At 35.5% G+C, this 26,241-nt stretch overlaps 1 protein-coding gene across 1 annotated transcript in view; it reads right to left on the bottom strand.

Annotated features, from left to right (window-relative positions):
- Window positions 1-26,241, bottom strand: part of LOC110373635 (GAS2-like protein pickled eggs) — a 141,246-nt gene that overhangs the window by 110,786 nt on the left and 4,219 nt on the right. The window lies entirely within an intron of this gene.

Below are 26,241 nucleotides of genomic sequence, written 5' to 3'. Positions count from 1 at the left end.
GTGTAACATTCCTATCACATCTAGCAAACGAGCTGATGACCTTGAAGACCTGAACCGATTTCCACCAAATATAGCTAAGAACACTCCCGACTGACATACCTTTTAAACAAAAAAAACCGCATTACAATCGGATCATCCGTTTGGGAGCTACGATGCCACATACACACACACACACACACACACACATACACACACACACACAGACACGTCAAACTTATAACACCCCGTCGTTTTTGCGTCGGGGGTTAAAAAGCAAGCCTTATCAAAACTTATCAAAAGTAATAACAATCTATTTTTATCCAAAGATATAACGATATAACTTGGGAGAGCTTTAGACCTGCATAAAAATATTGACTCTGACAATTACATTACAAACAATGACTGTGATTCGCAAATACCCGTTTACTTCAAAAAAAATCACAATATCACTACGCACCACAATCAACTCTAGCCTAATAAAATTAAAACTGAACAAATGACTGTGAATCAATACAAAACTCATAAAGTCCGTACAAACACTAATTTAATACAAATGTATGGTCGGCGCGGCGCCAAGAGATACATCCTGATACAACTGCATACAATTATAAAGACACACTATACAACTGTATGAGAGACTAGCTTCCGCTACCGGTTTCATCTGTTTCTGTTAGAAACTACTTCGGGCAGCTGGATAAAAGTAGCCTAAAGCCTACCTCTATAAATGGGCTATGTAACACTGAAAGCATTTTAACTGAGATTAAAGCGTTCAAGCCAACTGCCCCTAAGTCCTGGTAGTCATTTGAACATTATGGCAGTCGTTACGGATAGTCTGAAACCAGAAAGTCTGACAACATCTTACATACCAAGGAATAGGGGTACTTAGGTAACTGGGTTTAAGTGGTGAGATAGGAGTCACTCCACATAAAATACTGGGTTTCAGCTGCAACCAGTTACACTGGAAGCCGACCCCAACATTTTAAGACTCCTGAGCAATAATCAAAGATGAAGCCAATGTCAAGTTGAATATTGTTAACTGTTAGATAAATATGACATCACCTATGTATGTATTAGTATGAGATCCTGGCGGCAACTGCATACAATTAAAGGGCAATAGAGTTATCTGACAAGTGCTTGAGTGAGCTGATGAGATCAGCCTATTAGACTGTGTTCACACATCGTCGTAACAACTGAATAGCTTTGGACAGACAGACTTTCGCATTTATAATGGTCCTAAGGCTTTTAAGCTTCTATTTGAATGCTGAAATGGTTTTCCCAAGGGATATGAAAGAAAAAAAAACATTATTTTGAAAAAGCTGGACTTTTGTGAACAGAAGTTTTTCTGACATGGGAAAATGCCGAGGAGAACATTTTTGCTGAATGTAAATAATTATGTTTTGCTGATAGAAATGTGTGCTGATACTAACCGATAATAATTTAAGGAAGCCATAGATAGTTCCTGTATGTGATATAATACAATGGAATATTTATCCTTTATCTAAATATCTACTTATGCTAATGGTATAAGGAAGTAAAGTTTGTAATATTGAGGAAAATCTCTGTACCTATCTTCCGCACGGATTCAGAAAATTCTTTTCAAACCCCATTCTTAACGAGTTATGTACACTCTCAGAACAATTATAACTGTGATAATAGAATAGTTATGTATCTAGGGTAGCTGACATAACACACAATTACCTAAATTAAGAAGTGACTACTACCAAGAAAAGTTTCCTAGAAACATTCAACAACCTTACTGGAAAACTACCCAATGAGTTCCACCAATTCCAGAAGCAACTAGGGACGCAAATTAAGATCAAACGCAAACGAACTAATAGACATTCATATAAATCTGTCCACTAATTAAAGCCAATAATTAACGTTGTACGACTAGCTGCGCACACGCACGTGATCGTTAATGAATTAATTAAAAGGGTTTCTACACGGAGTAAGGAAATATGAGCAGAGGTACCATAATGCAGGTAGGTCAGGCGCCTTCTTCTAGGTCAAATTCGTAAGGTGGGTATGACTAAAACGATCAGTTACGAGAGAACTTACGGGGCGTTCGGGTTCTTTGAGAAATCTGTCAACGATTTTTGGTATTACAAAAAATGGTCGTTTCCAAAGAAGGCGTATAAGAGTGAAGATAGTAACGTTCCTCGTCCCCCGCACACCCGCATTTTGTCGCGCTACTTTCTTAGGAGATTTTCCGTTATGGCACCTCTGCTAGTCATTTTATTCTCCATGGGTTTCTTAGACAATAGTTTTAATTAAAATGTGTTTAATCTTTGTTGTATTTTAATTGTTATGTTTCTTCGGTCGGCGTTTCTTTATAATGGTGATTTAATGATTTATTGGTGTTTGTTAATTAGGTGTACGACTCACGCGCAGATTCACAATGAGAAGACTCTATGGAAAATACTTTGTTTAAGCCTAAGATATTATAATCTATACTAAATAATACTGTGTAAATCTTTTATGTTAAAACTGTAGATTTAAAAAAAATGTAGTATGGAGATGAAATGAAGCCTACTTATATCATAAATTTTTCATCCGTAAAAAATCCTGTCTGATTCCTTGTGACTGGAAAATAGTTCGTGTAAGTTATGTAGAGTGATTGTATATAATGGTCAAATTAAATCTTCTCTATTAAAACCTTGGGTTGTTCTGAAAACAAAATCGTCCATTTTTCTTGAAACAACCATAAAAATTCATAGTAAACAGTTGTTTTAAGAAAACTGACTTGAGCCTAAAAAGTTTTCAGGTAAAATACATAAAAAATTACTTTCGCAAGAATTACAATATTCTCGTTTACAAACCTACTTTGGATTAGCAAATAGAGGTGTACACATTTATCGATAACCTGTGCATTGTACAACATTATCGATATCTGAACATTGTTCAACATGAGGTATATTCATTGAAGTATATTGTGCAGTGCGCCACGGGAATGACATTTCAGTTAATATTTACTTAAGTCACAACGCTATCGGAGTCTGATGACTGGTCTGGAATGTACTGGTGGGCACAGCAATATAATTGTGTGATGACAGTTTGTAGATCTTAAACTATCTGTGTTTTCTTTAACTCTTAATATAATGAAACTCCTGATTTATCGTATGATTTAAGCTACAAATTAGTGTTATTTATTTGTGAGTCATACATATTAAATTCATAAATCATTCAGCGCTTTATTTTACAGCAAAAATTAATTTACAAATAGTTTATTATTTGTAAGACAAAAACTTCGCCATGTCACACTATACGTCTCCTCTGAAATGTGCAATTTCCAGTTTTTTTCAAACTACCTTTTCGAGTTAAGTAGGTTATGCCTATGCACCTTAGGCCTATTACTATATTTATGTAAAATTTATATTCTGAATCGTTGATGAAATCTTTCAAAAATGACTTGTCCACTCGCCGGTACCGGTCTCCATCTAATAGGTTACTAATAATTCAGTATACTATCTTAGATAAGCAATCGATCCGTCATCTGGACACAATTGTACCAGTCCATAGGAAACAATTGCACCAGTAACATTCATCGTTGCACATTGCAAGAGCAGATCGAATTACAAATTCTGATTAGTTTCAGATTGGCTGTTATAGGTATCACCATTCTTTATGGCGGCTGGAAAATATTATAATTTTATCTAAAAACTACTCAATAGGTGTGTAATCTTTACCTACATGCGCGTATAAGTCCCCACTAGAGGCAGCTGAAAGCAGAAATAAGTTAGCCATAAAAACTTGAAATATTTTCCATTATCTTTTTGTCCAACCGAGTGAATTTTCCCTATTTGTCTAGAGTTTTATCAGCATTAACTTTTTCTCCGAACATCCAAACCAATAAAGTTATTTTCATAAAAGTACATCTATTTTCTTTTTCTCAGAAACCATACTTCCACAATGATAAACTATTTACAGGCAAGTCTTACTGAAACATGAATCATAAAAACAATAACATTCCTGCTTAGATAAAATCGTGTAATGCCGAGAAATGAGCAAACAGACAAACATACAAACAATGTTTATTTATTATTACGTAGTATTTCGCGTACTTGATGGACTCAGAATGACATTAGATGCATTCCTTTTAAGTTAAAGTGCATTGTTATAGGAAAAAGTGGAGTCTTAAAAGAAGAATATAATTATTAATGTTATGGCTAAAGACCGAAGTGCGGTTATAACTAGGTTTAACCGGCTACGGCTTGGTGTAACCGGTCATATGCGGCTAAAATATTTTCTTTAAACTATCAAGATCAAGTTAACGAACCCATTTCATTGAAAGATTAAGGTTAATCTAGGAAACTTAAAGGTAAGAATATAATACATTGAAAAAATTATACGAACATAAACCCAATATAGGTAATATCTTCAGGAACAAATAAATTTTAACAATTACGTATAATTTCAATAGCTTATATATTCATTTATTTAGTTTTCCACACATGCTACTACGAACGGTCAAACGCATACTGCAAGCTCACAATTCCACGAAAACCTGCATTTCCAAAAAGATCACAATCTACTCAAACACTCAAGGAATACTGATGGCTATCCAGGAAAACTTACATTGTTTACGCAAAGCATATAACCAACTGGAACCACAAATGTCTATGCGAAACACTCCATCAATTTTAGTTGAAGAGAGAGGGAACGCAACAAATAATAACTCATGCATTTTCTTCCATATTGTAACGCACACACACAATACAAATTGACGAACACAAGCATAAACTTGACATCTAAGATAAAGATGAATTTATTGTTTGTTTGTAAACAAAATTTCACTTTTGAAAAACTACACTAGTCCCGAGTAATATAGGCATATATTTTATCCAGGTGTAGGAAGAAAATCCTCCGGTATGCAGGGAAAAAGATAGTACTGGTGTAACCAGCAATCTCGTTCCCTTGACAGGGAGGCACAGAGCGTCTCCTGTTGGCTTAATGCTCTAAGATTGTTTACTATCCACACAGTATTGCATTTAATGGAAAAACACGTGCGTTGCGATTTTAATATTGATTTAATTGGTTTGCGTAATGTCGGTGTCTGTTATCTAATTAATGTTCAAGCTAAGATGGCGTATGATGCAATTGTTTTAATTTATTCTTAACATGTCTACGCTTCAGGAAAATATTTAGATTTAATGATTATAGAGAACAAGAAGGAAAAATTATGCTAAGGGATGCACCATCATCATCCTCCGAGCCTTTTCCCAACTATGTTGGGGTCGGCTTCCAGTCTAACCGGATTCAGCTAAGTAGCAGTGCTTTACAAGAAGCGACTGCCTATCTGACCTCCTCAACCTGGTTACCCGGGCAACCCGATGCTAAGTGTTGCACCATGTTACTACATATTACTATATATACTATATACGTTTTAAAAAGGATGCTTTGGCTTAGATTTTAGTCAATAAAAGAGCAAACTTCAGCCTGAACTTTTTAAAAGTAGGAAAATAATCAGAATGAAAATAATACAATTGTTAGCTGCCAGTAGTTACAAAGAGGGCAGCAGAGACGAGCGACCATAGACACCTCGCCATTCAGCCGTGCATCTATGCTTGGAGGGTTCTTTTTTCGAACGTCATTGTGACAAGACATGATATAGTTTGACAGAATGCGATTTTGCCGCGTTCTTGACTAATCTTAGTTGATTTTCATGTTAAAACCATTTCTTGTAATTTCCTCGTTAAACAAACCTGCTTCTGCTTTTTAAGATCAGAAGTGGGATAGTCTCACTCCCACTATAAAGTTTTTGATTTCAGTTTAGATTCATTGGCACTTTTACTAAGTACGACGCGGTGTAAGGATATCCGCCATTACCGAAGTTTTTGCCATTCTATTTTAATTTTGTAATGGAATGCAGTGCGTTGCATCTGTGACACTTCATGCTCCTCGGGTGCTGTGCTGCTGCACAAGCTTTGCATGCTGTACGGAGTGCTGACGGCCAGTATCTCGTTTGGCATACTCCGGTAATGAAAGCCAGTGGATAGCAGACCTGGCATATCATGCTTTGAGGTCAGGTGATCTGTTCTATTGTTTTGATTACACATCGGAAGTAATTATGCTCTTAGCTGTATTAAGTGGAAAATGTGTAATAATGCACCAACCATTGGTACTGTCACCTATGAGTATTCTGTGTAGCAAAAGCTGAAGTGAAGTTAACTACACGTAACTTATCACACCGTAATGGTAGTTGTGTTTACAGCGTTGCTGATACATGATTAGTAATAATGATATTTCTGAGACATAGTTTCAAAGTTATGTCTTGAATTTATTTCTTTGAGAGCGAAAAGCTTTCCAGATTTTATAGTCAGAAGTGGCCGAACGAAATGTATGTCGTAAGTGCTTGTTCGCAGACTTATACACGAGAATGTGTAATGGCCGTGTCGTGGCCCAAGCGCTTCTGTGCTGGTGCTGCTGATTGCAGCACGAGCGCTGCTCTGCCGGTGCTCCTGGTCGCGGCACGAGCGCTGCTGTGCTGGTGCTCCTGCTGGTTCTGTTGGCTTATGCCTTCCGAATAGTCTGAGCCTCTGGCTTATGGCTTCCGTATAGTCTGAGCCTCTGGCTTATGGCTTCCGTATAGTCTGAGCCTCTGGCTTATGGCTTCCGTATAGTCTGAGCTCCTGGCTTATGGCTTCCGTATAGTCTGAGCCCCTGGCTTATGGCTTCCGTATAGTCTGAGCCCCTGGCTTGACTATGACTTGACTTGACTACGACTTCCGTATATTTTGAGCCCCTGGCTTGACTATGACTTGACTATGACTTCCGTATAGTTGAAGTATTTGTTCTTGATAACATCTTTCTTGATTGATAACACATTTCTTACGCTTGCGCTCACGGTATAACTATTTCGTAATTGTGTTTCTTCTTACATGATTTACGTTTCAGGCTTACACTCGAAACCAGGTTAATAATTTACATGATTTCTTTGTATTTTGTGTGTGTATATGTGTACAACTAATATGTTTCAGCCTTACACTCGACACACTTACACTGGGTGGTATACCAGTGTTCTGTTTTTAACTTTGTATCTGTTATTTGATTTAAAGTTGACGTTATTTATTTGTGAGTCACTGGGTGGTATACCAGTGTTCTGTTATTAATTTTGTACCTGTTATTTGATTTAAAGTTGATGTTATTTATTTGCGAGTCACTGATTGGTATACCAGTGTTCTGTTATTCATTTTGTACTTGTTATTTGATTTCAAGTTGATGTTATTTATTTTTCTTTCTTTAAATGGATTAGTACATTGTTTGAGGTTTGTAAGTCCTCGAATAATTTTTATTCTGAAAGTGTCATGTGTTCAGAAAAACCGATGATGACCACGATAACCAATCGAGATTTAAATATGACGAAATTGAGCCAGATCCAACTCGCTTATTGAATGTGCAGGTGTTCCGAGACTCAACCAGGCTCACCCAGATCCTGCCGAGGACGTCAGGGTGTCAGGAGAGGCCGTGTTAGCTGCCAGTAGTTACAAAGAGGGCAGCAGAGACGAGCGACCATAGACACCTCGCCATTCAGCCGTGCATCTATGCTTGGAGGGTTCTTTTTTCGAACGTCATTGTGACAAGACATGATATAGTTTGACAGAATGCGATTTTGCCGCGTTCTTGACTAATCTTAGTTGATTTTCATGTTAAAACCATTTCTTGTAATTTCCTCGTTAAACAAACCTGCTTCTGGTTTTTAAGACAATGTATATTCTCTTTTAAAATATATAAAAGGCTTCACCATCGGAATATTTTCTTTTTGACTGCATTTAGTTTACCATAATCCAGATACGTCATTCTATAACTGCACTACATTAATTCAAATCTATTAAATAATGCATATTGACTTCAAACAACAGAGCTTTGTCGATACACTTAATTATAAAAACAGACCTCTAATGGACTCGTTATCTACACGTCAGTCACAAACATTTATTGCTATAAACATTTACAAAGAAACATTTAGTTTTCTGTTTATAAATTGTCACACAGCAATAAAATTCTGACGAGTAATTTCCTGTGGGATTCGACCTTTTGTCCCTAACTGTGGGAACGATGACCTCTATCCTTGGGCAGACAAAAATACAGATACATTCCTACATAAAAAAGACGTGGTGGCCTAGTGGGCAAAGGACCAACCTCTCGAGTATGAGGGCGCGGGTTCGATTCCAGTTCAGGCAAGTACCAATGCAACTTTTCTAAGTTTGCATGTACTTTCTAAGTATATCTTTGACACCAATGAGTGTGTTTCGGATGGCACGTTAAACTGTAACTGGAACATCCTTGACAGTCGTTTCGGGTAGTCAGAAGCCAGTAAGTCCGACACCAATCTTACCAAGGGGTATTGGGTTGCCCGGGTAACTGGGTTGAGGAGGTCAGATAGGGCTCAGAGGATCATGGATGAAAAATACAGATACATCTATGTAATCTTCTATAGATATTTGCAAAAGCTGTTCCTCGTAGTTTCTCCCGCATCCAAGGAAAACCACTTCCAGCAAACGTGTGAAAAAGTTTTATAAAATAAATGCGAAAGTAACTCTGCCTGTCAGTCTGACCGACTTTCACGTCAAAACTAGGTATATACTGTACCAATTTTAATGAAAGTTACTACATTAGCTATTATACACAGGTAGTCTTGAGCCTGAAAAAGAATATAGACTACTTTTTACCCTCTAAGTGCAGTGAACAGCAAGTTACTGTTACAGCCTTTTTTTATCGTGCCACTGCTGGGCACAGGCCTCCTCTCTCACGGAGAAGGATTGAGCATTAATCACCACACTTGCTCAATGCGGGTTGGTGATTTCAGCCTTAATAGTCCAGGTTTCCTCAAGATGTTTTCCTTCATATTTTTATCAGCCATTGGTGTCCAAGATATACTTAGAAAGTACCTACATACACACTTAGAAAAATTGCATTGGTACTTGCCTGACCTGGAATCTAACCCACACCCTCATGCTCGAGAGGTTGGTTCTTTACCCACTAGGCGACCACGACTTTTTAACAGCAAGTAATGTACATAAATTACTTCTACATACAGCATCCAGCAAAGTTCCTTATTTCCCACCTGTCACAATCAATGCCCATTCCTTTTGTTTCTCCAGTCATCACTGACACATACACAGCTCAGTACATTTCCTCAAGCCGATTGATACTCGCGGGGTAGGCAGGCACCGCCCTTTCGTTGTACGATCACGTGCGCCCCTCCTACTGTCAACTACAATTAGCTGTTAAAGGACTGTGTTGGACAGATGAATGGTTTACTGGTAGTTTGTAATGATGTATATATGTATGTACATTATCTTTGCTTATATAGGATTCCTTGTTTTGATTTGACCAATTTTGATGAAAAATGGAAATAAACGAACAGCTGAATTCCTTGTGGTTCCACCAGCTTATCGAGGAAACTAGTTCTCAAAATTGTCGGTGTCTTTTCTCGAGATCTTAGCCTAACTGGCTACATTTCAATAGTGTTTTTAGTTTTTAACCATTTATTGCGGTACTTGCTTGACATTTTTTAAGCACCTGTAATAGGTTTGTATGAAAAAAAACCTTTGACTTGACTAAAAACCTCAGTCACCATTTTATAGCATCTTCAGAAACTAAGGATCACATGAAACTAAGGACTCTCAACAAAAAAATAAGACCAAAACACCAACCACACACATCTTAAGAACCCGACAATATAAACTTCAAATACAATCAAAACAAACCTTTGATACAACTCACCACAAGTAACAGATATCCTTACAAAAGCCGTCGTATTTAGGACAATTTTTCCCTTAAAAAGGCCATCAAACTTGTGAGTAAAGTCCATGGTGTTCTGACAGAAATACATCGCCATATGCACGCCATAACATGTTGTGTAACACGACACTGAGGCAGGGCTGGCGAGGAGATGATAAGCTAATGTGTGGCTAGAGGGAGATTCTAGTTTTTTTTTGTTTGCCACGGTTTCACTCGCATCCCAAGGGCATTTTTTCGATTTTCCCGATAAAATATAGAATATGTCACCCAGATATAGTGTAGCTTCGCGACAGTGAGAGAATTTTTCAAATCAGTTCTGTAGTTTTGGAGCCATGGAACTTAGGAACTATTAAGTTATCCGTGATTTGGGGTATAAACTAAAATACAGCAAAAGTATACCTACAGAACTTTTCCATCAGAGTCCCGAGGGCGTCCGGAGGGAGGTCCCGAGAGTAATAACATATAACTAAGCTTTCAGCGTATAGTTAGTTCATTCGTTTTTGCACCTAAAAATAATGTTAGCATGCTTGATTCTGCCATTTAAATTGTAAGAAATTTAGGAAGGAAATATTTAAGTTCTTACATATTTTAAGTAATTAATCATCCGCACAGCCCTGCGATAGACATCTGCCTTTTAAGGCGTACCAAAACGAATGCACATCACATGCGCGTGAGTCTAACGTTGTGTGTTAGTGCATCCTGTTGCGACATAGCGCAATGTCCGACCAAATATTACTTACCAGTATTTTGGGAGATTTATGGAGTAGAATATTTCGACATGTAGATAAGTTACCGACAAGTATGAACATTCACTATCATTCGTTATTCTATCAGGTTTTATATGAAGTTGATTATTATTTATAAAACAATTTTCCCACGAAATGCTAGCGTCCTGAAGAAACGGATTCAATTACTCTATGTTTTGTATTACCTTTTTAGATATTATCCATCCTTACTAATATTATAAATCGGAAAGTGAGTTTGTTTGTTTGTTTGTTTGTTTGTTTGTTCCGCTTTCACGCCGTAACTACTGAACCGATTGCTTTGAAATTTTGCAGACGTAAAGTTAAAAGTCCGGATTAAATAATAGGGTACTTTTTATCCCGAAAAAAATAGATATTCCCGAGGGAAAACAAAAATATTGTTTGCTTGATGGATGGATTGTAGATGGCGCTGTGTGTCGTTTAAAACAAGGTAATATATTGCAAACGAATATAAGCATGTAAATTTAGAAGCTAAATGATACGATAATGAATCCCCGAAAATGAGGAATTCCCGAGGGATGATGTACAATTTGTTTAATCGTCTAAACTGTTTTTTTTTTACATCTACTTATATATTGCAAACGAATATGAACATATAAATTTAGAAGCTAAATGATACGATAATGAATCCTCGAAAATGAGGAATTCCCGAGGGATGACGTACAATTTGTTTTATCGTCTTAACTGTTTTTTTTACATCTACTTATCCTGAAATAACTATAATTCAACGAATTACTAATTGGTATAAGTATTAGTTAAGTTATTTAGTTCTTGAGGTATGCGATAGATGGCGGTGGGTGTTTTTAAAACGTGGTAACGATGTGTTTTTAAAATACGTAAGAAGTGGAATGATAGCTTTTTAAAACGTTTTTTTAAGATACGTAAGAAGTGCAATGATATCTCGCGCTTTAACCTGTAGCTCATTGTTCAATCGCGAGCTTCCCGATAGCTCGATAGATGGCGATAAGGTTGATGGTGTTAAGGTTCGCCGCGAATTAGTCTTAACGTGTTTTGAAATCAGTGGGGCCCAGTAGCGCCAGGGCCAGCCGCGGCTGCGGGTTGTTCGAAAGAGGTACCGCGGCCCTGGTATATAAAAGGCCTAGGACGGAACACGACGATTTTAGTCAGTAAGAGTCTGACACTCCCTCACCGCTGCTAACCCACAGCGGGAGGGGTGAACCGAATTCCACGCGGGCGAAGCCGCGGGCGGAAAGCTAGTATAATATACATGAAAGTAAGGGTCCTACAGTTTACCAGATATCGAAGATTGGTCTGAAAATTTTACAGAAATGAACGAGTTGCAATATGACTTAATTTGTCATAGTACATAATAGCTTCTTACATAGCTTTTAAAATTATCAAGTACCAATTGAGAAGAAAAGCTTACGATTATTATATCTTACAAAAAAAGGGTTCAAAATGTATTAGACATTACGGTAGGTTAGGATTATTAATCAAAATAAACACGCAACAAGTAAAACCCAATATAAATATTTGGATACTTACCAAAAAAGGTACAGATTATATCAAGCTAAGAAGGGATGTTTATCGATACAAAATAGCCAATGAACAGCACTTCCGTAAAACAAGGATATAAACGCCATTCAACGCAAACAAAACAGGAATGTGGCTTTGTTACAAAATCAAACAAAATCTTAAAATAGAAATACAGACAAAAACATACTTTAAACTCTAAGCAAGAAAGTTCAAAATCAATAAGAACACATGCTGAAAACTTCACACACGTTGTCATTTGAAATTGTGATTTAAATGCCTTGAAATAAAGTCGTTTTTCAATTGTAAGTGTTACTGTTTGTAGTACATAATGCTTTATGAGTTTTCAGAAAGGATGAAAGCTTGTGAATGGTACCAATTTGGTGTGAATCGTATTTCTTCCTTACAGGATATATTGGGATGTAAATATTGGGTATAGCGATACGCCTAGCCGGTATGAGGATGGATGGGCGATTGTTATTCTTTCAAGGCTTTAAGTAAATCGTGAACTGAAAGAAATAACCAATTTATATCAATACGACGGAAGAATAGTTCAATAAGAATGCCGGATATATTCCAAAGAGTCAGTTATGATTTAACTGAGGAACTTTACCTCAAGAGTCTTTTGCAAGTAAGTAAAAGTAAGTAAAGTTCGGTAAAGAGTGTAAGATCAATACGTTTATCATTGATCTAACACTGTACACACTTTCATAAAAAATCCAAAACAAACCCATTTAGCTGTTTACTATAACTAAAACACATAACAGTATTATCTACCCCTATTTGCGAGAAAGCTTATAAAGCTTGGAGTATACATACAGTGATTCATGCGGGAAGCTAGCTAGACGCGAGGTGACGCCGAAAAGGTAAATAAAGTGAAGTTTTTAGGTGAAGTAGGTATTTTATTGTAGAGAAAGTATTAGACGAAATAAATGGAATACTAGCAGCGTATCTTTCTTATTCAATTATTACTCACATCTTTCGTCTCAATAGCTTTTGTGACAAACATTTTACTATAACTAAAACACATAACAGTTATCTACCCCTATTTGCGAGAAAGCTAATAAAGATTGGAGTGCACAGTGATTCATGCGGGAAGCTAGACGCGGCCAGCGACGCCGCTCCGACGCATCCCCTTTGTAAACATTGTAGTGATGGGACACGACCACTTGGCAATGTCGATAATGTCGATGTTTTTTTTTTGTTTAGGTAATAAACGAATTGAAGTTTTTTTGTGGATGAAATAGGTGTTTTAAATGTAGATATAGTATTAGAAGGAATAAATGGGTTATGGATTTCGTATTAAACATACTCAAAATTATCTCTCATAATTTTCGTCTCAGTACATTCTATGATGGACATTTAACACACATGTAAGTAACACTTCTAATTGGATCAGAAATTGCGAGTTAGCTCATTCTAACAAAAACTTTTTTTATTTCCTGTAGACATAGAGCACAATTTAATAAATGTCAAGTTATTGAACTTTTTCAAGTCCACGAATTAGAATTCAATTTCTTAACACAGAGACGAGAAAATGAGACGACATTGAAATTAAAAGTACTCAACAATCTCTTTTAATTTGTCTCAATAGTCAATTATCACCATCAGAACGAAGGTCCATTGACCAACACCACCAAATCGGAACAACTCGATGCTATCAATTCATCATTAAAAAATACCTAGATAACGAACAAGTTCAAGCCAACTAAGCAAATATGGCGAAACCGTCAATTTATTCACAGTAACAATTACTAAACTACTGTTATTTCTTGTTATAGCTAGATTTTTGACGTGGTTCCGCTCGCGTTTTAGGATAAATTAATTCAAGAACTTGTACAAAAAGTAACACATAACCATCTCTAGGGTAGATAGTAACTCTACTTACGTACTAAATCATATCGTAATTTTTTCACCGATTTATAGAACTTATAAAAATTTTAAGAGGTATTTGTGACGTTGTACTCATTTCTGGACCTAATGAACTCAAATTGAAAAATTATTTTACCAATAAAACACCTACGTTATTTTTTGTGAGTGCCTATAGTTTAATTAGTCTTCTCAGGGCGCAGATGAAACATCGGAAATTGTAGTTTTTCGTTTTACTATAATAGCGTAACAAACAAACATCCCAATTCAAGATATTACTTGTAACCATCGTACGATAAATATGAAATTATTGATTGATATAATCAATGATCTATAGATCACGCAATCGGATCGATGCTGACAGCTTGTGATGATTGATTTGCATATCACTTGCGTGTGACGAAATGTCAGCGAGTAAGCATGTGTGTGTAGTAGTTAGAGGTCGCTGTAATTATTATTATTTGTTGTAGTAAGTAAATGGGAGTGGTTTTAAGATATTATTTGGCTTAATTTAATCTAACTAGCAATAGAATTGCTACCAAGTGAGATTGAAAAGTGCTCTTTTGCGATGATTATTGTTATATGTAAATATTGATTAACTGCGGGCCACGCGATTCATTTGTTGTTTAGCAATTGGAGATGGATAGAGAGTTTATATGAAGCTAATGTCAAAATTCGATTTCTAATTGAAAAACAACGGTTCTGTTATTAAAAATCTTTCGGTAATTGTTTGATGAAATGACACGGAAAATAGAAGAAAAAATGTTAGAAAGCACCTTAAACCAACAAAACTATTTTACCAGTACAAAACGATTATAAATATTTTTTCGCCACACAAGTGCCGAATAAATCAAGTGACCATGTATCAAAAACCTGATCTAGTAATTAACGAGCATTTATTTCGCTTCATAGAACACACAATTGCTCGCTAAACTTCTAGCTTAATGATTTGCAATTCTGTCACCTTGCAAGGTCGTACTATTAAGATTGGGTTACACTTGTCCAATGTTTATATAATATCTACGTGTGTGAAGGCTGAGTAATTGAATTATTAGTAAAAAAATATCCGAGAATGCGACTTTTGAATATCTTTAGCAGTCGTAACGGGTAGTCTGACAACCAGTCTTACCAAGGGGTATTGGGTTGCCCGGGTAACTGGGTTGAGGAAGTCACACAGGCAGTTATTGCTTTTAAAACACTAGTATTCAGCTACATCCAGTTAGACTGGAAGCCGACCCCAACTTAGTTGGGTAAAGGCTAGGCAGATGATGTCTACAAAAAACTCATCTAAGAAAATCTAATTCGAGTAGATTGCTGGGGAGTTTGTTCCACCACTTCTTCTTCCCAGCAAAAACACATAGGAAGCGGTGAAGGGCGGGCGTTTTGGGGGCTGTCTTTTGTATTGACGTTCGAAAAGTGCTGATTTTCAGCCTACTTTGAATAAATGACTTTTGATTTTTGTTTTTTTTTTTTATTTTTAGTACATCGTCTAAAACTTTTCTTTGACCTCCTAAAAAAGAGTTCATCAAATAATTTCGAAATGGAAGTATTTTAACAGTCGAGAACTGTCCCTCATATAAACAGATAAGTAATAAAAAGCAGTCGTTATCACCAGTATTGCGTCAATGTTCAGTCGTTTATAGCTTCTGCCTTTTATATCAGTCTATTGTACTATCGCTAAAAGCTTTGATTGAGAAATGAGGGCTCGTATTAATGCATTTGGTGGTAGCTGCAGTTGTAGTTAAATAGTTCATTCAGATCTTAGTGTTAAAGGAACTATGGTAAACATTTCTCCAAAAATCGATCCCCAGTTTCAGTTTTCTTTATTTAATTAAACTTAACCCCTTATATCCTAATGTTCACTTAAGTTAATGGCTCACCATTTACTAAGTTAAATTTTTCACATAAACCTGCTTTAAAAAGAAAATCAATCTTCCTTAAACACTATTGAAACTGTCAAAAGCTTCACCATTTAAAATCTGATTTTCAATCCATCACCTTACAATGGACTCTTCGATAAAACAAACGTCTAACAGGTATTTAAACACAATATAATACCTATCTACACTAACTATCATTCCATGTAAAAGTAGCTTTACCTGTCTATTCGTACGTATCTGTCACACCCGTAGGCTGCTCTAAAAGCATTAATGAGCCGACAATGAAATGTCTCGAGTGGGTGGTAACATCAACTCTATATAGATACAGTTATAACCATTCCCAATATTATATCTATCGCTTGTTTTGGTTACCAGAGATAGGAGTTTGACAGTACTTATATGGGGCTTGTGTCAATCTCTAATAAGCAATTCAAAAGATGGATATAAAATGGGAAGGGCCGTTAGTAAGCAAGTGTAACAAATAATTATAATTGCTTAATGGGAGCATAATTAAATACTTTTAAGCATTTATCTTGTTAATTGTAGGAGAACACGCTTTAGCTACTATCTTGGATACTAAACTGATTGTCTCATGATAGACGGGGTATTTATAAATCTGGGTTATTTTTATGGAGTATCTAAGTATATCTTGGACACCAATGATCGATTAAAGGTGAAAGGCAACATCTTAAGAAAATCTGGACTTTAAAGTCTGTAATCGCAAATCCAGCGCAGAGCAAGCGTAGTGATTAAAGCTCATTTCTTCTCAGTATGAGAAGAGGCCTGTGCCCAGCAGAGGGTCAGTAAAAACGCTGATGATTGTGAGACATATTTTTATCCATCTTACTAGAAACGAATTTTGAGTCTTTATTATCACCAAGTTTAAACAATTTAAAGCAGTAAACTCCAAACTACAGCCTAATCCTTTGAAAATTATGCAAATCTGTTTAGATTTGTCACCTGCCATACAAGCTCGCCACTCCGGTTCTCCTGTCATTCAAATTGCAATTAACATTGATTAACATAAAATTGTCTTCCTGTCCGACCGTTTCCGCATCCGGTATTAATATAATATAATAATTATTATAAAGGACACTCTTTTCGTACCTAGGAAAGTTCATTGCTTTATGTTTTATTTATGTATTTGTTTATTTTAATATGGCATATATTGTGGAAAAGCTTTTTAGTAAGAGCCGTGACTGATCAGTACTACGTGGGGCTTACCAAGTTCGTTTGAAAGAAGGTAACCATGTATAGAATTTTGAGACCCGTTTATAGCATCAAGTGGGTTAATTGCTAATAATAATTCATATGCTTCTACTTGAAAGAATGGCCCTAATTATTTTTAGTTGTACAAATAGTAGTTTTACAGATAACATGTTAAGGTAGTAGCAAAAATTCCGTCTATTTACAAAGAAACAATATATTGACCAAAAAAATAAAAAAAACTGAAAGGTTTGTTCATTTGTATAAAGGTTTATTTGTTTATATGTAATAAGACAAAATGTCGATGTCCGATAACAGATTTCATGACCAATGTCCAGCACTATACGTTTCAGTTGATAAACCGATGACAGGTGTTACGAAATTATGAATAAATTAATCTCAGATTAATTGGATCTTTATCAAATACCACTCATACTACGTAGGCAACAATGTCATGATTATATAGTAGCAGAATATCAAGGTTAAAACATTTTAATTTGCTGATGCATGTACTGCATTTTTTGAAGATAACATCATACTATGAATAACAATGAATTTGCAATCGGTATTGATAAAAATCATACCTTACAAAAAAAATGTTTCTAAATAAATTTATCGATATGTAACTCTCGAGCGTGTCCCATCCCTAAAGCTAGTAAAGCAGACGTAATTTTGTTTCAAAATAAAACTATCGATATATATCTATCGAGCGTGTCCCATCCCTAGTGTTAGCAGAGCAGACGTTAATGAACTTGGTCCGTTTAGAAATAGATCGACGCGGGCGCCGATGCTCGCATCATAATATAAGTTACTGCATCACATGCATTGATTTTAGTATCAACACGCATTTTAGTGCAGTTGTTGAATAATATTTTCGTTTATTTACGACCTTTCTTACGAAACCTTTTTTAAACCTAAAGAATTGGACATACAACAGTAAACTTGGTGTTAATAACAGAAACCTTACACCTTACAGTTAGGGGACTGAGCTATAGAACTCTTCCTAAACTAGCTATGGCCTTACTTCAAAATCTTAAACATCTGTTGAACACTTGTCTAAAAAAATGTGGCTGCAAAACGGACCTTATTTCAACATCATAATTTGATTTTTTTAGACAAGTGTTCAACAGACCTTTAAAAGTTTCTGCGACTGTTTAAACTGTTTCTGTCTTTGCTAGTAGTAGATAAAATGAGATCGCAAGTGAGAACGCAAGAGTCTTCTTTGATAAGCATTAAATACGATTAACGACGAGCGGAGTGGGAAATAGTCCCTTTTACTAGCTGAAACTTATGCTTTAAAGTCAAGTAAGGTTTTTATCTTAGGAAGAGGAGTATCTATGCTACAATTTTGGCTTTCCCAATCTATAAACAGTCATAAAATAGTAAAAAAACTAGCGTTTTCCCGCTTCCATTCTCACGTTTACAGCCGTGTGTGGTCGTATGTGCTCCCCGGCACGTAGACACACAATTAGTGCACAGATAACAAATAATCGCCATTTTATAACACATCACTTATTTTCGGCAACCTTATCTACTGATAAAGGTTAGATATCTTGTAGTACAGTGACTAATCTGTTTAGCTTGAAGATTTTGAGTAAGAACTACTTTCTTGCTTTCGGATCGGCTTATCATTTGCCTAGCCTTTTCCTAACTGTTGGGGTTACACATGAAGCGATTGGTCATATGATTCTCTTATTTCAGTTACTAGACAAAACGATACCCGATGGAGAAAGCAAAAACACTACAAAAATAAGGAACAATAAGTTTTTATTTGCATCAAATTTTTGTGCGGTTCTGAAAGAGTTAGTCAAGCATCAGTTTCATGGAGCGACTATGTTCCCAAGACGTTTAATAGTTAATGAGATTACCAATGTACCATAAAGAGTTCATGAGAAGCACCATAAAGATTTTCTCTCCCTAATATTAGCAATATTCGCTCTCATCATGAGGCTACCAATCAGTGTAAAAAAACAGCTGAACATCAGCCAGTTTTTATATCACCAGAGCCACCTAGCGAAAAACTAATTAACGATAAGGACTTTATCGAAAGTCATTCATATATACTTTCTTTGTAACCCAAATTATCGGACATAAGTAGTGCAAGCGACATATTGCGTAAATCGACAGATACCTTGTTTTTATCTACTGTTACCAAACAAAAGAATTTTAATCGCTTTCTATTGGTCATAGCTTGTGTGGACTTCAGAATTAGGTTCAGATATTGAGATAGAGATAAATAACAAAATGTAAACCTGTATAAAATGTTGAATTGCAGAAAAGCGAAATCAAATAAATTTAAAGATGACTTCAAATGACGCCATATTTCATGTAATCCATTAACTTCTAACATTATACCTACATAAATGCGAAAGAAACTGCGTCTATCCGTTGGGTTATCACACCGAAACTACTGAACCAATTTTGGTATACAATCTATTGTGTACCAAAATTGGTTTAGTAAAAAATCATAGGTAGTGCTCTCATCACCCAGTTGCGGAAAGTGGTTCTACTTCTACCGGGGCTTGAGTAAAACCGAGGGCAACAGCCAGTCTACAATAAAAAAAAGCATCCAAGAAAATATTTCCAATTATATATCAGAGTACCCGCGCCTTTTCAGACACAATGACTTTCTTTGTCCAACTAAAGAGTATTGTTAAAGTTTGTAGGTCAGAAGAATAATAATACTTCAAGCTGAAATAATGCTTTTTGTACCTATTCATCATCCTCCGAGCCTTTTTCCCATCCATGTTGGGGTCGGCTTCCAGTCTTACGGGATTCAGCTGAGTACCAGTGCTTTACAAGAAGCGACTGCCTATCTGACCTCCTCAACCCAGTTACCCGGGCAACCCGATACCCTTAGCTAGACAAGCTTTTTGTATTACAGCAGAATATTAAAATAGTGCATTATTCTCAGGCTGAAATATTGGTTGCATTACAGCGAGCTCAGTTTTACAAAAGCTAATGAAAAGTGTAGAATATTGTAGCTTTTACAGTCTGCACGTATCTCGCCCCTTGGAAGTCGAGTGCCAAGTTATAACTTAGCTTTACTTAATGGAACTATTATTTTAGAAGCTCTAACTTATTTTAAATTTTGTGTTTCGTGTCGTATTGCATATCTTTCTATTCCTGAGGGATTGTGTTATCCTATATCATTTGAAATGTAAATGGTATAGCGTTATAGGTAGGTAAAGAAAACTCTTTGCTACATCTTCTCTAAGAAAAAGGTATCTATTTTTCTTGAAATATAGTAATCAATCCTGATATTGATTGACTAACAACAAGATTACCTACTAATTATATTATTTTACATTGAACTTGTAATTTCTAAGCACTCGTGTAAAGAATAGCTCTACAAAATTACTCCTAATCAATCATAAACAAATATTTATATTCCCTTTTGAAAACCCCACTTCCTACAAACAATAAACACAATTAATTAAACTTTATTTTTATTGTACTAAAACCACTAACTATGTTAAGTGCATCTGCAGCTGCAACTCTTCACAAAACGCACTTACCAGCACTTGAACATAAAAACTCATCAACAGTGCCCTATGGTTCTCCCCCATTGATTAATTAAGGCGACGTTCTACCAGTTGATAAGCTTTACTAACCCTTTAGGAATTAAATCAAAATTTTAAAAAGAATTCTCCTGCTTTACCTATAGACATGCAAACACTCTGTAAAACAGCGAATCAAAATTATTGGCTAAATAAAATATAAATGCCTGAAAAGTTTGTCTTAAAAACACATGGTTTTATATAAAATAATATGTTAAACGTCTTGAAAAAGGTAACAAAAGTTTCATCAAAATCCGTTAAGTCGATAAATCGCGGCTCAGAAAAACTACACTCTTTATAACTCAAACTATGTAATATTATTTGATTTTACTAGATGTCACCGCGCTACAACAGGGCCTTAAGTGCAGCTTAATTTAAGTATAATAGCCCGCAGCCCCTATGTCTAGCGTCAATGGTAATTAATTTGAATTAACTGTGTCCAACTAATTCAATTATTGATGCTTGGTTTACTAACAGATGCAGTATAGACGTATTAGTTTAGTTGCCTATTGTATAGGAATTGTTATCAGAATTTTAATCACGCTTTTATGGCAAAGTAAGCATAGTAGCTCCAAATACATTATTATGCGAAAAAAACCAGTAAATATCTAGTAATAATGAATTTTTAAAACGCAGTTAATACCAATCCATCACAACAGAAATAGTAAAATGGAATTGGTATTTCTCTTGTGATTCCAAAATAGGTATTATTTATATTTATATTCAGAATAAAATGTACATTATTTTAAAATATTAAAATATAGACATATTTTTCTAAATATGTACTTCATTAAAATAAAGTTTTGACCAACATATAAGTGAAATAATCTTCATAATTTCTATCAACTGCTTGAAAATATCCCAATATCCACCCACTTATAAGCATCCATCATCCCTACTTCCTCATCCGCTATAAACAAACAAGAAATACCTAACTAAAATAAGCAAAATGACCAGCATCCCCATGTACAACTGCAGACTGCACATACACAACTGCAGTCGCTGCACTTGAGCTCAGTTGACCCGCGAGCGCGACCCATTGAGATGAATTCACTGTTTCCGATCGGGGTGGGGTGCTGTCGATATCGATAATTTCGATAAGACTAATGTTATACAGCTCAAGAGCTTTTTTGCTAGCTTGTTCGCGATAATCTGAGGAATTTGTTTTTCTGATTTGGAAAATTCGGTATTAGATAGCCCATATATCATGAAAGACTATAGTCTACTTTTCATCCGAGAGTGTGAAGTAGTTCCTACGGGACGTGGTTGAATCTGAGGGCAAAAGATGTTGTAATGTTGGTAAGGTATTTATCTACTAATACAAGCATAGCTAACTCTTTTAGACACATAACTACTATAATATAAACTCGAATCTGTGCAATTGGTGAAATGACCTTAAGGCGAGGAAGTGGTCAACAATAATTCCATAACCGGCACGCGCATCTAAGGCGCCAAAAGGGGTCGGAGCGTCTGAGCGGGGCGAGGATAACAATACGCGCGCTAGCTTATAACTAAAAGTCGTAAGCGACAAAATGGTTTTGTAATTTTAATATTTAGAAATGATAATTTAATAAAAATTCCTACTACCATTTTAAAGAGTATGTATATACTCAACTACTAAAAAAGTTAAGAGGCTTAAATCGGTCCCGTTTGCCCATAATATGTGAATCTCTTTTTAAAAAGAGGTATGTTTGATATATTTTTCTCTGTTATAAAAGTTACCTAATCATGTTTCTACAACTAACAAAATAAGGCTTATATCATGAACTTTCAGGTAACCAAGTTGTATTTTGATCCGTTTTGTATTTACTGAGAAAAATTGACATCCTTGGCGCCAAAAATTCCAATTCGTCCTCTTAACAGGCAGTTCCATATTTCAGCAGTCTGACAATCAACATACGCCTCCATATAAACAAACATTGTCCTACAGATACCGCTCGTTTACATATTATCGACAAATCTATCGACAGTTTACCGCCCCTCCCTAATCAATCAAGCAGGCTGGGTGCAGCGGAAATGCGCGTATGAATGCATTAACGTACTTAACTTGTGTGCGCTTTGTCCAGCGATGAAACATTATTTGAAACAACACAGATTGTTGATTCATATGTACTTAATAGCTACATGATAATGACAGGCTGTTTCCGCCGGTTTTAGTCACATCCTGAAGGAAAACCGTGGATTACAAGAATTAAAATTCAATACCTTTAATTGACTATAAAATCTGTTACTTTCTATGCACTATTGGAAAGAATATGATAAAGGATTTTATTTTTGAGCTAGGTAACTATTGCTTGAAGTTCTAAATCTAGAGTCCTATAAGTTTGAAGAAAGAATCTTCAAGTTTCAGTCTTTCAGTATTTCAGTCAGTCAGTATTTTCTTTAAGTATGTAGGCAAAAATTAAACGTACATAAGTATGTCGAGATTTGAATATTCTAAAACGTAGTTATCACTTCCTCGCCTCACAAGTATTCTAAAACGTAGTTCACATATTAATATTCGGATATCCGCGGCCAAATCTACAGCTCAACTCTTGAATAAGTTGCGGAAAACGTGAGACGTCAACATTCCCAAACTTCATAAACGTGAGGAATATGAGAAACTTGACATATTTCTACCAAAGTTATGTGAGAAGTGAATCAAGAACTTTATTCACGAACATAAACTATATAGACAAATAGTTTACATAAATAAAGATCACGAAAATAATGTAGGTAAATCCTATATCGATACTCCAAACTCCTTTTTTCCTGCAATTCGAGATAAATGATACCTAACCAGGCAGGGGTGATGTATGAAAATGTACGACATATAAGAAGCACATTTTATAGGAAAATTAATAGAAAAACTTTTTATAAACTGGCGATAACAAATTCAATTTATGAATGAATTGATTTCATGCATCGTATCATTTGAATATTTATTGATAAGAAAAAAAATAACATGATCATAAAAGTTATCAAAAAAGTAATAAAACTTATCATCTTTCTATTATGTGACAAAGTTCATCATGGAGAAAATTCGTTACTAGCCAAATACTTATCACCCCTTATATAATGTTTATCTTGTTTATAAACTAAACTTTTTTAATCTGTCTCTCACTGTATCTTTGTAATAAAAACTAGGGGACATTTTACTAAAACCATAAAAGGGTGAGTAAAACTAAGGAAATACACGCTTTATGTGGCAACTGAATCTGACATTACTGTGTAACAATTTCACTACGCTTACGATTTCATTTCCCTACTTTTAATCATTAAAACAGAAGACGATCAAATCCAAATAAAATCAACCAATAACAAAGTAAGATTTTGAAATAGAATAATATAAAAAAGAACCTAATTCAATTCAATTCTTGGGACGTTTCGTTGGCAAGCGATTCAGAACGAAAAGAAAATGTCTGCCTGTTCTCTTTGTACAAATGAAATGAAACGAGTTTTAATGAACTGGAGCTCAGTTTCCACTGGAATGCTAACGAAGCTAGGAAATGAAGAACTTTCCTGTAATTAACTTTAGCACTGTTTTTTAAGCGAGAATAGCTGCTGAAATTTCTTTTGCAGTGACGGTTTTTTTGTAGTAAAACTCAGTTTACTTACATACATTTATGTACCTAATGTAACTATACAGTTTAGTCAGAATCATTGAATCTTTCTTAATATAATCACCGTCAAATAGCCATTGTGTATCACTTAAGATAGATAAGTTAAAAAGATGGGTTGACAGAGTTGAGCTTACAGAAAGAAGATATGAATAAGAAAAACCTGCCCACAAATGTAATACATACCTAGCTACTAACACAGTAGATGTAAGTATGACGACTGACAAATAGAATGGAAGCGAAAAACACATCGCGCCAATCCTAAATAACATGAAACGCGGCAGGAAGAAAACAGAGCAGTTATTAATAAAGTTAAAAAAAATACAAAGGGACAGCATCGTCTTAAAACTATTGCATTAAACATAAACCGTCCTACCACAAAATCGTTTAAACGTCTGTTGAACACAACAAAATTTACAGTCAAATAAGGTCCGTTTTGCAGCCACACTTTTTTTAGACAAGTGTTCAACAGATGGTTAAGTTTGTGTAGCAAGGCTGAAAGCATTTCCAAAATCACCATCTTTGCGATAAAATCTACGAAGTACATACAGCTACTACACAAACCTTCATATAATCTGGCACTGAAACTTCAGGCCTCGTGCATATTTAACCTGAAAGCTTAGTCGGCCTTCAGCTGAAAGCGCCGTCTAATCAATATTCTATTAAGGTTTTATTGAAGTGGAATAGGTTAGCTTAGTGTTTTGCTTTTACTTATGTATGTAGTATTCAGGGAAATGGAACGTTTGTAATGTATGTGGAGATTGTAAAAAGGTTTTATACAGCAGTTGTTATTTCACACATTTTTTTATATCAAACTACTTAAATATAAAGGTGAATGTTTTGTGCGTTTGTTACTATTTAGCTCGCAAACGGCTGAACGGATTTTTTTGAAACTTTGCAATAATATATGCGGCTTACAAGATGTCAGAATAATATACAGACCAGACTAGATACTTAAATAGGCAAGTATTTTATTGATCAAAAGTAAATAGAGAGAAATGAGAAACTTAGAAACGTGTGATTTCGTTTTCCCAGTAAATCTTCGTATTTTCTTTCCCTCTATACCTAGTACTAACAATTTATTCAAATGCATTTCTTCAATTTGCTGAATTAACTCCATACGCTGACTGAAAGCATAAGGGCAGTTTACGACATTTTCCTGAAGAGGGAGCGAGTGTACGCGAGTGTCGTTTCAAGTCCCCTAGACTTTTACGATCATAATATTTGTCCACATATTATGTTAAACGGTAGATAGTATGAGCAATATTATCTTAAACATATTTACTTATGTATATGGCCAAATATTCATGTGTAACTTTTAATTTTCAAAGTTTCGTAAAGTGGGGAGGCTTTTGCCCAGCAGTGGGGCAGTGTAGGTTAGGAAGATTTTTTTTTAATTTGCTACCATATAGGTTAACACCTTTTTCAATTTTGTAGTGACGGAAAACACTGTCGTCTTTCCTTTTCCGTGGTAATCGCAAACCTTTCAATATCGTATCGTCTAACTAACCAAGAAGAGTAAACGCATTATAGTACTATTCACTTATGATAAAACCGTTCACCTTTGCTTCTAACCCCTATATTTTCCGAAAGAAACAAACATTCCGTAAGTTCACTCGACTGCACAAATGTTACCTGCAATAGGACTGTAGTACCGCTGTAGTGTCTAGTGGCACTCCAGACTCCAGACAGCCGGGTCGCTAGACACAATAGTGTAGGTTTGTGCAATCGATAGGGAAATGTTAGGTAATGTATGACGTTGATACGGGTTTGGCTTTTGTTGTTCGAGAGAAATATGATTTAATGTTTTACAGAAGAAATTGTTTTTACCTATGAGTAATGTGAATGTTCTTAAGTAGACAGGTATGTTTTTGCAGAATAGTTGGTATATTCTAAGGTAAAGTTGTCAAATTATGTTCAGCATGAAACAAACAAGGAAATAAAAGGGCGAGGAAAACCGAATGAAAAACAGTGGCCAATAATGGTTTATTGGGAACTATTCTGACTACTCGCAACGACTACTACGAATGTTCAAATGTTAGCCTTTTTAAAAGATAATTGTATTAAAAAGTCCGTTATTTAAGCAATCGGTAGAACAAACTCCGCTCAAAGAATAGTTTTTCAGTTGTTGAAGAAAAAAATAAGC

The sequence above is a fragment of the Helicoverpa armigera genome, chromosome 22 (genome assembly GCF_030705265.1).
Source record: "Helicoverpa armigera isolate CAAS_96S chromosome 22, ASM3070526v1, whole genome shotgun sequence".
In the NCBI taxonomy this organism is placed as follows: domain Eukaryota; kingdom Metazoa; phylum Arthropoda; class Insecta; order Lepidoptera; family Noctuidae; genus Helicoverpa; species Helicoverpa armigera.
Note: the sequence above shows the minus strand (reverse complement) of the source record. Positions and strands in the feature narration are given on the sequence as shown.